Raw genomic sequence first — 13,164 nt, forward strand, 5'->3', positions numbered from 1 at the left:
TATACATATATATATATATGTATATATATATATACATATATATATATATGTATATATATATATACATATATATATATATGTATATATATATATACATATATATATATATGTATATATATATATACATATATATATATATGTATATATATATATACATATATATATATATGTATATATATATATATACATATATGTATATATATGTATATATATACATGTATATATATGTATATATATATACATGTATATATATGTATATATATACATGTATATATATACATATATATACATATATGTATATATATATATATACATATATGTATATATATATATATATATATATATATATGTATATATATATATATATATATATATATATATATAATTTATATGATAACTTTTATTAGAAAAAAGAAACCCCTAAAGGCTAACAAGAGTTTCAGTCAAAACTACCCGAGGTCAGTTAAGTGCATGCATAACCCACCTTTTTAGTTTCAATATAAACTTTAAGATTTTGTTTCTATTGAAACTTAGTTTCTATCTAAACTAGCTAATTACAAGTCTTCTCCAAATCTTAGAAGATTTCCAGTGTTTTCATAGCTTATAGGCTCGATTACCTAGTTTAGATGGAGCGCTAAAGATATGTCATTTTGCATGATAAAAGTACTTTGAATGAGCTTTCTAACTATGAATTTACCACATTTTATATTTTTTAAGTATACATTTTTTTACGTGAATTGAACAAAGGATCGTTATAAAGAATAAACCTCTATAGTGGATGCTCATGGAAAAATAGTAACTAAGAGAATTTGGTTTTTGAAAAATAGCTATAGTCTCGATATTTACGTCCTCTTTTAATCAAAAAAAGAAAATTTGAAATCAGGTAAATATTAATAGGTTTCATGTGTCAAAAGCCACATAAGTCCAAATTAGTGTTATGTCAACTCTAGACTTCGATAAAATATGAAATACTAAGGATAAATACATCAGACCATCTCCACGGTTTTGGTATAGATGTTAGCAAACTAAATTCGAAAGAATCAAATTGATATCTATTTTAGAAAAAAAAAACTGTGTATTAGAAGCAGTATGACTCTTTCAAAATAAGGTTTTTAATAACATACCAATTTTTGTGGGAGAAAAAATAATTCAATAAAATTAGTACAAAAATAAATATTTAGAATCTAGATAGAAAATCCTAAAAAATTCTAATTTACTTCATCTTCAAATTCCTAACTATTAAACAACAATTTGCATTTGAAAGTGAAAGTTTTCTCAAAAAATCATTGTTTAGTGTCAGTTTAGGCAAAAAAAGTGTAACCCATCGCCCTTCACCAAATAGAAGAGATATCATGAAGCAGAGGATTGGGCCTAAGGAGTATCTTCAATATGCAAAACATTGGTTGAATGTCATGCAACATGAATTGTATCTCTCATTTTGTAATTTGAATCCTAACACAAATATTGGACAAACAATGTTTGAAAGATTGAAACATTATTTTGTGAAGATAAATAGATCTGTTGAAACATGTTTAATTTTATTTGTAGTATCAAGGGTTCTGAAAGATGATAGAAGAAAGAGGTGGTTCTCAAAATTATTTTCATAAACGACCGAGACAATTCATAACATCAATCTTATGTGACAAACCAAATGATCGTGCAATAGGTGAAATAGATTGCATAAGAGGAACTTGTGAAATGTGTGTTAACCTGACTAAATTTCATTTAAGAGATGAGGACATTGATATGACAAGGATGGTAAAACATAAGAGATATAAGTACATAAAATCAAAAACAAAAGTTGGAAAAGAATCAACAAGGTTGGAATATGTAGAGGATGACATACTTGTTGGAGAATTTATGTCAAATTTTCATAAATTGATTCAACCATATATACGTCATGTTTTTTTTGCTAAGTGGAAAGCATAAAAATTTCAAACACTAAGAGAAACTTTTCCACTTGGAACAATTTTATTTGTTGTTGATTTTGCAAAGAATTACTCTTTCATTTCTCATAAACAACTTCAAGCAAAATACTACTATACAGAGCAGGTTACTATTATGGTTCAAGTGTCTTATCATCATGTACAAATTGATTTGGATGGTGTGGAAAGTAAAGATCAAGCATGAGTCATTAAAAAAGAGTATCACTTTTACATTAGAGATGACAAAGAACACGACACACATTTTGTGGAACATTGTTTCAAGACATTTTTGAATATTTGAAAAACAAAGGCATAAAAATGGAAAAACATTTTGTATGGTTAGATGGATGTGCAACACAATTTGAATCAGCTAGACCATTTTATGCATTGTATAGATATCATTAATACCTTAATATACCACACATTTGGATTTTTTTCGAGAGTGGACATGGAAAGGGTGAGCATGATGGTGCATGAGCTTGTATTAAATGTGCTTTAAGAAAGTATCAAATGGACTATAAAGGATATCACATTAGTAATTCTCATGATGTGGTTGAGTAGTGCAAAACACATTTTACGGTGCTAGCAAATATGCATACCACATCATCGCAAGCAAATCGAGTCATATCATTCAAAGTGTTTTGGGAGGTATCAGGTATAAATTAATTTGAATATTACAATTGAATCAAATTTATATTTAATACGTTAGGTGACAACTAAATTATGTGCACACATGTTTAAAACTCATTTTTTATATGTATTTGTGGACCTTACATTCAGGTGTCGATAGAAGATCAATGCATGCATGCAAGAGAGTAGAGAAGACATGATCTTTGTATTAAGTTATGAGTACACATAGTAATGTGTGGTCATTGTACACAAGATAATACTCATGTTTTTGTCCTGATTGCATTGATGAAAACTATGATGGTTGCCTTAATCAAAATGTGGATATGTGGGTGAATGGATTTTGGTGCCACTAGATGTTATCAATACAAATGAGTTTGAGGATGAAAGCTATGATGATATTCCATTGGTTTCTAGTGATTACGACCATATTTTAGGATTGACCAGAGTTGGTATGTATGTATATGTACAAGTGTATTTGTTTCATAATTTTGGTTAATTTATTTAATATATGTACTCATGTACATGACACATGAAATTCATATACATATACTTTGTGTAGGCAATGTTTTTGCAGTCATGGCAGAATCTGAAAACATAGAAGGTGTTAGCTATTATTTATTGTGTTGCACTATACAAAGGGAGAAGCTAACAAAGACTGAAATAAGTGATGGAATTATGTTTCCCACAAGTTAGTATATAGTTGAATCATGTATGTACATCTATGTGTTTTATGAATTCAAATTTATTGATTAATTTGATTGATGTATATATATGGATATGTGTACATATATTCAATAATTAATTAATCTATGCGATATTTTCTAAATGTGTATGCCAGTTATGTTGTTGTACATGGAACATATTTGAAGAAAAGTAGAGTACTTAAGAATGAGATTTATTTCATTGATTATCAACATAACAATAAGGTATATCAGTATAGTAACCATGTTATTGCAATTGGTCTAACTCTTCATCCTGTCAAAGGACTTAAAAAACATAAGTGGAGGCTTGATATTGATGATCACAAGAAAATATTAAATTTTATCCAACAATGAGTTGGCCCACTTGATACGAACTAGAAACAACTTGTAATTTAAAATAATTTGAACATTTTGAAATTTGGTTGACCTATTTGAAATTTGAAATTTGGTTCAACAATTTGAAATTTGGTTGAACTTGATCATTTTCAATTTTAAATTTGGTTGAACTAATTATATATTACTTTTATTCTTTCATTTAACTTGTCAAGTTTAAATTGTAATTTGTAACTAATTATAGAAATTAGGAACTCATATGCAACTAATTAGCACATGTGCCTTGAGGGGAAGAAATTCAAACACTTCTCTTAAGGGGATGAAATTAGGAGTTGTGTCTTAAGGGGATGAAATTAGGACCTGTAACTAATTATATATTAGTTTTACTCTTTCATTTAACTTGTCAAGTTTAAATTGTGATTTGTAACTAATTATAGAAATTAAGAACTTATATGCAACTAATTAGGACATGTGCCTTGAGGGGAAGAAATTCCAACACTAGTCTTAAGGGGATGAAATTAGGACTTGTAACTAATTATATATTACTTTTACTCTTTCATTTAACTTGTCAACTTTAAATTGTGGTTTGTAGCTAATTATAGAAATTAGGAACGTATATGCAACTAATTAGGACATGTGCCTTGAGGGGAAGAAATTTGAAAACTTGTCTTAAGGGGATGAAATTAGTACTAGACTTTAATCATATCTAATTATCACTTGCATTATTAGAAATTAGGAAATATGTAACCAATTAGGAACTATGTAACTAACTACCTAGCCCTAACCCTAACCCTAACCCTAATCCTAATCCTATCTCTAATTCCACCCCTAACCCTAACCCTATACACAACCCTAGTTCTATAACCCTAATTCTAATCTTAATTATAGCTCTAATTGTAAACTTGACCCTAATGCTAACCCAAACTTTAACTATACCCCTATTGTTAACCCTAAAACTCTAATTCTAACTCTAACTAAGTAACTCTAATTTTAACCCTAACTCTAGCTCTAATTCTAAGTATAACTCAAGCTCAAACTTAAACCCTAACTCTAACCCTAATCCTAACTCTATCTCTAACCCTTTAACCCCAACCCCAACCCTAACCCTAACCCTATTATGAATGTTGTAAATAATTATGCCAATCATCAAACATATATATGAAACTTGTGTTTAGAGAATGTATATATGTAGATCAATCATCAAAGATATATATGAACCTGAACATGAACACATGTGTCGAATATTGTTCTTGAGTCTACAATATATGTATCAGTCATTGAACAAATTAAAAAAACATGTATAATATGGATGAAGTCTAGAACAAATAATCTCTCTAGATGAAAGTCTAGATCAAATAATCTATAATATAAAAAAAACTATAGATTGTTAGGTGCAGGACTATCATCACGACATCTCCTCACAGCGCAGTTTAAAGACTGACTATTAGGACACTCACTAGGATGTGCCAACCCCTATATATTCAAGGGAAAGTGATATCAATGCACATAATTTCATATTAAATTAAATCTCTTTTAAATTTACAAATTGCATGCAATTTATATGTTACATTTAAAACTCACATGTGTCTAATTCAAAACATTTAAAACTCATCTGTCCACTACTGACATCATCAAATGAGTCTTGACGACGTACACAATCTGGTATCAAAGATGGAGTAAATAGAGGCATGTCCCCCTATAATACATACATACATGTGCAATAAATCAAATCAAAAAATGTATAATCACAAAGGCACGATATGTATACATGTATAAATTATTAGTTGAACAAACAATTGAAATTTTAACATGAATAAAATAACTATAGATTTAACTTTGTAGATTTTGGCATCTGATAATACTCAGATTGCCTAGCATCAATTGTGTCCACCAATATATCCAAATTTTATTGGGCCTCATCTAGCTCCATCTCCACATCTACGCTAGCATGACTAGTGACTGGTATAGGTCCTAATAATTACGAGCCAAGTGGACTGACTAGATGACATTGCATAGAAGTAGAATTGTCACGTGTTAACAAATCCATCCATCTTATGGTCGACAAGCTTAAGTCAACATCATTAAGGCTCACATATGAACTCTGACCATGCCCTACACTGGCTGAAGGGTGTGTACTAGTATGTATATGTCCCTCTGAGGCAAAAGAGTGGTTAGTAGGTGGATCATGATGTGTAGTACCATCATGACCACTACTTGATCGATGAGAGGAATATGGTTGAGGATGTGTCCCAATACTACCATGGACATGATGTCAAACATTTGATATGGGTATGCCTATGTATGTATATATACATAGAGATCTTGGCACAATAGAAAATTGATCTTGCTACATGCATATTCTAGAATCCAAATAATAAAACAATAAAACTCACTCAGCCTATGCCAAGTGACTTACCTCAAGATCCTGCACAAAAATAATATAGACTAGGAAAAATGGCCAGAGTTTGCAAGAAATTTTACAAAAAACATATCATAGCAAGAACAATCAACTATTGCCAGCTAGTAGGATCGAATACAATTTTCCAAGGTGATAAAATTGCATATGCAGATGTGCGTGTGTGTGTGTGTGTGTGTGTGTGCATGCATGCATATGTATGTATGTATATATGTATGTATTTATATATATGTATGTATGTATCTATATATGTATGTGCATATGTATGTATGTATGTATATGTATGTATATATGTATGTATTTATATATATGTATGTATATATGTGTGTATATGTATGTGTATATGTATGTATGTATATATGTATGTATATACATATAAATATATGTGTATATATACATACATACACACATATGTGCATGTCTATGTATGTATGTATATATACAGAGAGATCTTGTGGATTGTGGAAATCAATGGAGATTTAAAATTTCGTTGTCGTGCTCTTATGATCTCTACATCTTGTTGCAGTGCCCTTATGATCTCTATATATGTATGTATGTATGCATATAGATACACACACACACACACACATATGTATATACATATATATGTATATGTATATATATATGTGTGTGTATGTGTGTGTGTGTATATACATACACACACATGTGTGTGTCCATGTACATACACACACATGTGTGTGTCCATGTATGTATGTATGTATATAAACAAAGAGATCTTGGCACAAGAGAAAAACAATAAAACTCACTCAACATGTAGCATTGCCACATATGTGGTGGCAACACCTATTGGTAAGTAGATTCCTCTTTCTCTCTCTCATTTTTCATGCATTTATTTCACTCGAACTATATTTCTTAGGGGGCATTTTGTAATATTGGATTCATTTTATGCAGGATGCGATGAGGACATTTTTAGATGTATCTGTGTTAGATGTACAAGAATCACTAAAGAATTGTGATAACTTGCTCGTGAGAAATGAAGATGGAATTTTCCTGAGAGTAGCAGGAGGCAATGAGGACATTCCAGGTACTCTAAAGATTGATCCTTTCATAGAGATTTTAGATGTTAATAGGGAATCTAGATGTTAGGGGGGTGGTGGGGCCAAATGAGCTTCTACCTTCACATGGTTGGCCCTAATTAGTAGAGAATATTATACTATTGTTGAAACCAAGTGAATCTCAACATTAACCTATGCATGAAAACTAATTGTGTGAATCTCTTGGTTTCAGGCAATGCAAAAGGACACCATAGTTCAATATGCAATCTCAATTCATATGCATACGACATCAAGCGGAGCTAAAAAAACCACATAGGTTTGCATTTTTGATAGAGGTTTGCATAGAACTATTAAATAAAAGTAAATATGGTGGGGTTTTTCAGCTCCCCCTATTGTACATACATAAAGAATGTAGTTGCATGTGCATTCTCGATTCAAAGTGACATTCACAAGTTTGTCAAATCAATGGTATGACGTTAATGGGGAATTTATTAATGGAATGAATGAATTTTAGATGTTAACGAGGAATTTAGATGTTGGGGGGGAGGCAAACAAGCTTCCACCTTCACATGGTTGGACCTGATTAGTAGATAATATTAATCTATTCCCAAAAATAAGTGAAGCTCAACATTAACCTATGATTGCATGACAACTAACTGTGTGAATCTATTATTATTCCTTAGACTCGTATTGCTTCCTAAATCATCAAAGCAAACATAAGAAATATTTTAGAGCTCATTATAATTGGAGAAGTTGGGTGCCCTATCCATGATTATTAACACAATAAAAAGAAGGCATTGACTTCACCTGTTCAGGAGGAATATCTTGAGACCAAAGGCAGAACCATGCCATGACTAATAAATCCATACAAAGCATTGACTTCACCTATTCTTTGTGATGTCCTCATGGGGAATCTGAGAATACTTATTCAACGTTTGCCACCAATTTTTTTTAATAATTCGATAAGTCGTCACAATTGCAATGACCTATTCTGATGGATAGTTGTTGCTCCGACAACACTATTGTCGCATAACTGTCACTCCTTTGATGGTCTACTCTAATAGATAGTCATCATATTTGCGATAGTCTATTATTGCAAATGTGATAGCATGAAGATGAACCCTTGCCCTTGTCTTCCAAGTTATGACAACTTTTTCCATCATAACTATGATAGATGCACTTGTCGTCACAATATGTGATAGCAAAAGTCTGACACCCTTTGACGAGAGCCAATTTGTGGTACTGTCACTTGGGCAATGGGTGGACATTGCAATAGCAATGGCCTACTGTCGTAATTCAAGCCCAAATGTAGTAGTGTCAGTAGCCTCCTAATAAATTTGCTCTTCCATTATCCATATTCACTTATGATAATGAATAATATAATTCCATAATTCATGATGACTTGGATGAAATAATATATCTTTCGTATATATTGATTCAAATAGTAACTTTACATTAGGTCTAATACAATAGCAATTCAATAGTTTAAAAAAATATAACCAAGTTGGCTCAATGCTAATACTCAGGTCCAATAGCTTACTTGGGTGATATGTAGATTACTTGGGCAACATTGTCAACTTGGCTAACTCTAACACTCAGTTGACTCTAGATGCTCGATTTACATTGATCACTCGACAAACTCTGTTGGTTCGATTCATACTGATATGCTCAGTTCTCATTCTAAAATTGGAATGCTTAGCTAACTCTATTTACAATGGAGCTCAGTTAACATCCTTTTGATTGGTAGCATGAGATATATTGGTGCTTGTTGCTTGAGGGAGAACTCGGTTGCAATACTAATTGACTTCCCCTAATGACTAAATGTTTTGGCACTAACAGAAAATATGTCTTTCCATAAGGTCAACAATCTCCCCCTTTTGCATTAGTGATAAAAACACTTGTCATGCACAAAATCTTCAATCAAAATATTTCAGTCAAACTCTGCCTTTGTATTTGTTATGTTTGGCAGCTCAGTTTGAACTAAAAATTCTACAACTCGGTTATTTTTGTTTTTGATTTTTCATAATTGTTTTTGTTTATCTCCTTTTTACATATCTTCTATACAGTTCTTATTTTGTACTTTTTTCCCCTTGTATATATATTTTCCCCTTATTTATATATATTTCCCCTTGTTTTTGTTACAAATGCCAAAATTTACAAGGTTATGCCAAAATGAGAGAGGAAATCATTATGCACCTTCAAAATCAAAGACATAGTCTTAGCCCAATTATCTTGCAATACCTTTAAGATGTGCAGATCCATCTGAAGCTCGACTAGTAATTCCATCATATGCTTTGCCAATGAAAGGTTTGTGTCTTTGACTGGTGTCTTTGCATGTTCAATTCTCTTCTGCATAATATCCATATGGGGAAGCATCATACTTTGAATGTCTGTCAAAGTTGCCCTTATTCTAGCCTTTTCCCTTAACAATTATGCCTATAGATCTATCAAAAAAATACTGGGTTAAGTTCTAACTGAGTAGCACTAGCCTTTAATTCCATATCAATCTTAGCCAGTTTATCCTTGATTTCCTTGTTAAAATTTATAGTATCACTCAATTTTACAAATAAAGATACAACATTATTTACAACATTCTCCAATGTAGCAATAAGAGTGGATAACTCTACCTGGTCGATGGCAATTTTCTTGGCTACATTTTCTAAAACTTTATTTTCAAACTTCCTTTCTTCCTTTTCAAGAAGTTTGTCTTGACCATCTACCTCTTCATTGAACTTATGTACAATTTCAACTAATTGTTCAATGATGGGAGCTTTTTCATTTACCTCTATAGATATTGTATCCAAAAAACATACCTGTAATGTCGTCAAGGACTTTGCTTATGTCCCTTTCTACTCCTAGCTTCTGTTGCTCGGATATTTTCTTCCAAAGTTCACCCATTATATCCATTTACTTAGTAGAGAGATTGGATAGGTCCCAATTTAGAATCACAATCTCTTCATCTAGGTCAATATCATCAATTTTCTTTTCTTTTCCTTTGACCTTGGTAGCTGATGAAGGAATGATTTCTTTCCCTTTTCCTTCAATACTCTTTTCTTCATTTCTCAGTTGAATCTTGACATCTTCATCTTCTTTTTCAATCGTATCCTCATCCTTGATAGGTAGTTTCTCAGATAGGCTTTCCCTAGGAGTAGTTAGAGCCTGATGCTTGGTTACTATTGAGGTGGATGAAAGATTTTGTTTCTCCTCTTCTGCCTTAGCTACACTCGATGAAGGTGTAAGTTCTTTATCTTTTTCTTCCTTCTCTTCACTGCTTGGTTGAACTATGTCCAACTTGGTAGACTACAGCTCGGAACTTGATGAGACATGGGCTTGGCTTAGAGAGGTTGGAAGAGATGCCATAACTGTTGCAACTATCATTTCTGGATTAGATTCTTCAATGGACTGAACCTTTGGTGGATCTTCCACTTCCTTCTTATCATTTAGATAAAAAAATGTTTTTCCACATATTGGATGTGGACTATAAAAAATCCTCAACTTTATTTGATAGAATCTGAAATGTTTTGAATTTAGCATCAGACTTTGGTGATCGGTTCTGATGCAAAAATGACTCCCTAAGAGGTATGGCCGCCACTTCTGTACAGCATGCAAAATAGCCATCATTTCTTTTTCATAAGTAGAGAGGGCTAGATTCTTACCAGAGAGGGCTTTGCTAGTGAACGCAATAGGATGGTCATCTTGCAGGAGAACAACACCCAATCCATTGCCGCAAGCATCACTCTCAATAGTGAAGGGTTTGGAAAAATCTGGCATCGCGAGAACAGGTGTACTGCACATAGCCTGTTTCAGTTGTTCAAATGCAGTCTCAGCAACAGGGGTCCAGGAGAAGGCATCCTTTTTTAACAGAGCTGTCAATGGTGCTGCAATTTTCCCGTAATCTTTGACAAACTTGCGGTAGTAGCCAGTCAACCCCAAAAAACCCCGAAGGCTCTTGAGAGTTTTAGGATGCGGCCAAGTTTTCATGGCATCTATTTGTGTAGGATCCACCCGCACTCCATGGTGTGCAACAATATGCCCGAGATACTCCACTTCCTCCTGGCCAAACACACATTTAGATAGTTTTGCACAGAGTTGATGATCAGAGAGAAGTTGCAAGACAAGCTCCAGATGATGGAGATGCTCAGCCCAAGTTTTGCTATATATGAGGATATCATCAAAGAAGACCAGAATGAATTTTCGGAGGTATGGTCGAAATATGTTATTCATCACTGCCTGAAATGTTGAAGGAGCATTCGTGAGGCCAAAGGGCATGACTAAAAATTCATAGTGACCATCATGTGTGCGGAAGGCAGTTTTAGGTATATCCTCCTCATTAACCCGAATTTGATGATACCCAGAACGAAGATCTAACTTGGAGAAAAAATGAGCCCCATGAAGTTCATCAAGAAGTTCATCAACAACTGGAATGGGAAACTTGTCCTTTATAGTGAGATGATTAAGTGCTCAGAAATCAATGCAGAGTCGCCATGACCCATCTTTTTTGCGAACAAGCAGAACTGGAGAAGAAAAGGAACTGGTACTAGGGCGAATAATACCTTGCTTCAGTAAGTCACGGACAAGTATCTCGATTTCGGTCTTCTGATGAAATGGGTAGCGGTAGGGCCTGATGTTGGGCGGAACACTGCCAGGAAGGAGCTGAATACGGTGGTCCTATGGACGAGAAGGAGGTAATCCCACAGGTTCAGCAAATACACCAGAATACTTGTCCAAAATGTGTTGGAGATCGGCAGGAGTGCTAGAAACTGTTGATGGCTGCATCTGAATGGAATGGAGCTGAGCGATGACACCATGTGAATTCTTCTTAAGAAGTTTTTCCATACGGTGTGAACTGATGATGCTGAGAGACCCTGGTTGTAAGCCTTTCAAAGTGTGTTGGTGCCCCTCGGCTGAAAACTGCATCCAAAGTTCAGCAAAATCCCAGAGAATGGGGCCAAGAGTGCGTAACCATTGGGCACCCAAAACTACATCACAGCCACCTAAGGGTAAGGCAAACATGTCAGAGCGCATGTTATAATCACCAATAGAGAGACGCACATTGCGACATTTCCCTTTACAAGGTAAAGTGCCCCCATTGGCAATCATGACTTCAAAGCTAGAGCAGGGATGGATAAAGCAATCAGCCTGTTTGGCTATTCGTGGATCAATGAAGTTATGAGTGCTACCAGAATCAATGAGTATAGTAAGAGGGATCTTCTTGAAGAAACCCTGGACCCGCATGGTTTGTGGAGTAGTGACTCCTGCCAAAGCATGGACAGATATTTCTGGTGGAGCTTCTGGTGAAGGAGGTTCAGGCTGGTGAGGCTCAACCTCATCATCCACTGTTTCCTGAGCATCTACATATTCTTCCAGTTCAGGTGGAGAATCGACATCCAAGAGATAGAGCTTTTGCTGAACACATCTATGGCCCCGAGACCATTTCTCATCACAATTATAACAAAGCCCTTTGTCTCGCCTGACTCGCATCTCTGTTTCAGACAAGTGCTTGATCGGAGTAGTTCTGGGAGTTGGTATGACTGGAGGGTTGTGAGAACCTGTATTTCTGAATGGAACAAAATTAGATCTGGAGCGTTGTAGAGCACTAATCTTGTCTTCTGCTAACTTAGCCAACCCAAGGGCTTCCATCATTGTAGTAGGTCGAAACATTTGGACTTCTGAGCGAAGTGCATCCTTCAGACCACTGACAAAACAACTACGAAAGAATTCATCAGACAAGCCCTCTGTGTGATTAGCTAATTTTTCAAACTCTGTCTGGTATTCTCTTACAGTGCCTGTTTGACGCAGTTTAGTGAGTGCTCCTGTGAAATCATCAAAGGAACTAGGGCCAAAGCGCTCCAAAATGAGGGTGCACAATTCTCTCCACGTTGGGCCTACATTAGCCTTGATGTACCAACGGAACCATTGAAGAGCTTCATGTTCCAAATGAAAAGATGCAAGGGGGACTTTGTGGTTATCCAAAGTATTATGCAAGCTGAAATACTGCTCTGCCCTATAGATCCATCCAGTCGGATCAGAACCATCGAAGCGTGGAAAATCAAGCTTTGGTCCACGGAAATTGCCAGAAGAGGACCCAGTATCTCCTGAATGGTTTCGGCTCATGGCTGACTGCTGAAAGTTAAGACCCAGAA

The sequence above is a fragment of the Cupressus sempervirens genome, chromosome 8 (assembly GCF_028749045.1).
Source record: "Cupressus sempervirens isolate cs-2001-9-10 chromosome 8, ASM2874904v1, whole genome shotgun sequence".
Classification (NCBI taxonomy): domain Eukaryota; kingdom Viridiplantae; phylum Streptophyta; class Pinopsida; order Cupressales; family Cupressaceae; genus Cupressus; species Cupressus sempervirens.